At 44.9% G+C, this 2,737-nt stretch overlaps 1 pseudogene; it reads right to left on the bottom strand.

Moving 5' to 3' along the window:
- Positions 1 to 2,081: 2,081 nt before the first annotated feature.
- Positions 2,082 to 2,199, bottom strand: LOC126426937 (5S ribosomal RNA; annotated as a pseudogene).
- Positions 2,200 to 2,737: the final 538 nt, after the last annotated feature.

Here is a 2,737-nt window from a genome sequence, read left to right as displayed (position 1 = left end):
TTCATGGGACAGTTCGTGTCTCTCTTGAACTGTCTGTCCCTCCAGTATTTCCAGTGTCCTCGCAACACTCTCTCATGAGTCCAACGAACCGTTCACCATTCGTGCTGCCCATTTGTAAGCGAATTAATTTGGTTGTCATGGCGTGAAGGAAGATGTATATTTAATGACCATGTGCTTGTCCCACTTGCCTGTCCTGTAGAGTTCTCGTTCACTTCCTCCTCCGCAGTACTGAACTGCAATGAAGCTGAAATATTACTACGATGTCCGCAGCTCGTGGTCTTGCGATAGCGTTCTCGCTTCCGGCGCACGGGGTCCCGGGTTCGATTCCCGGCGGGGTTGGGGATTTTCTCTGCCTTGTGATGACTGGGTGTTGTGTGTCTTTCATCATCATTGACTCATAAGACGCCGGAGTGGCGTCAATTAAAAAGGACTTGCAATACGGCGGCCGAACTTCCCCGCATGGGGCCTCCAGGCCAACAATGCCATACGATCATTTCATTTCATTACTACGATAACGCATAATTGCAGGGGGAATAAAGGAGATGTTACACGAGCGCTTCACATAACACGAGTTCGACAGAACTTAGTAATATTATTGACTTGTGCACTTAACAGAGCTACACTGTCTGCATACTAAATCACGCTATTTCTTGAGATCACATCCATTCGCTGCAATCCATCAAGGCATTGTTCGTGGTAATGTGAGTAATGCAATCTATCCATTCACCTGGCGTGGGGGATGCACTCTGGTATTAACTCGTATTTCTCGCGGTTCTATTCAATGTTATACGTTAGGTGATGGTTCAAATGGCTCTGAGCACTATGGGACTTAACATCTGAGTCATCAGTCCCCTAGAACTTAGAACTACTTAAACCTAACTAACCTAAGGACATCACACACATCCATGTCCGAGGCAGGATTCGAACCTGCGACCGTAGCTGTCTCGCGGTTCCAGGCTGAAGCGCCTAGAACCGCTCGGTCACTCCGGCCGGCACTTTACGTGATTTACTCATGTGAATACATATCAGTGAGTACATAATTTCGTGACCCGATTCTTCGGTGGTTTCGTCGCATGAGACAGCAAAGTATCCTTTTTTGTCGTATTTGCACAGGTCCCACACACTTGAGTAATATACGGGGATGGATCGCAAGAGGTATTTTGCAAGTAATATCGCTTGTGAACCGACTGTATTTCTACGGTATGCTACCAACGAACCGAAGTCTGCCGCTTGGTTTACCTACGGATCAGTCTATGCGTCCATTCCATTTCATTTTTATTTATTTATTTACACGTCAAGTTCCGTAGGACCAAGTTGAGGAGCAAATCTCCAAGGTCATGGAACGTGTCAGTACATGAAATTACAACATAAAAGTAATAAGAGATAAAAATGAAATGTTTATGAACCTGAAAAATGTCAAGCCATAAGTTTAAGAAATCGCAATCAACATTACAACAAGAATCAGCTTAATGTTTCAAGGAACTCCTCAACAGAATAGAAGGAGTGACTCACCAGGAAACTTCTCAGTTTTGATTTGAAAGCGCGTGGATTATTGCTAGATATTTGAATTCGAGCGTTAGCTTATTGAAAATGGACGCAGCAGTACACTGCACACCTTTCTGCACAAGAGTTAAGGAAGTCCGATCCAAATGCAGGTTTGATTTCTGCCGAGTATTAACTGAGTGAATGCTGCATATTCTTGGGAATAAGCTCATATTGTTAACAAGAAATGACAGTAAGGAATATATATATTGAGAGGCCAATCTCAAAATACCCAGACTCGTGAACAAGGCTCGACAAGAGGTTCGTGAAGTTACACCACTTATTGTTCTAACCGCCCGTTTCTGAGCCAAAAATATCCTTTTAGACTGGGAAGATAGCACTCCGTCATCAGGCCACAAGTGGCCCATCGGGACCATCCGACTGCCGTGTCATCCTCAGATGAGGATGCGGATAGGAGGGGCGTGTGGTCAGCACACCGCTCTCCCGGTCGTGACGATGGTTTTCTTTGACCGGAGCCGCTACTATTCGGTCGAGTAGCCCCTCAATTGGCATCACGAGGCTGAGTGCACCCCGAAAAATGGCAACAGCACATGTCGGCCCGGATGGTCACCCATCCAAGTTCCGGCCACGCCCGACAGCGCTTAACTTCGGTGATCTGACAGGAACCGGTGTATCCACTGCGGCAAGGCCGTTGCCAGACTGGGAAGAGTTACCCCAAAATATAATACCATACGGCATAAGCGAATGAAAATAAGAAAAGCAGACTAATTTTCATATCGAACGATCACTCACTTCAGATACCGTTCGAATACTAAAAATGGCAGCATTAAGTCTTTGAACATGATCCTGAACATGGACATTCCACGACAGTTTACTGTCTATCTGAGCACCTAGAAATTTGGACTGTTCAGTTTCACTAATCATATGCCCCTTCTGTGAAATTAAAACGTCAGGTTTTGTTGAACTGTGTGTTATAAACTGTAAAAACTGAGTCTTACTGTGATTTAGCATTAGTTTATTTTCTGCTAGCCATGACCTTAGGTCATGAACTGCACTATTTGAAACAGAGCCAATGTTGCACACAACATCCTTTACTGCCAAGCTAGTGTAATCAGCAAACAGAAATATTTTAGAGTTACTCTTAATACTAGAGGGCATATCATTTATATAATTAAGGAACAGGAGTGGCCCCAACACTGATCCCTGGGGCACACCCCGCTTGACTGTACCCCAT

The sequence above is a fragment of the Schistocerca serialis genome, chromosome 1 (assembly GCF_023864345.2).
Source record: "Schistocerca serialis cubense isolate TAMUIC-IGC-003099 chromosome 1, iqSchSeri2.2, whole genome shotgun sequence".
In the NCBI taxonomy this organism is placed as follows: domain Eukaryota; kingdom Metazoa; phylum Arthropoda; class Insecta; order Orthoptera; family Acrididae; genus Schistocerca; species Schistocerca serialis.
The sequence above is the reverse complement of the archived record's forward strand: the minus strand, read 5'-3'. Positions and strand labels throughout refer to the sequence as shown.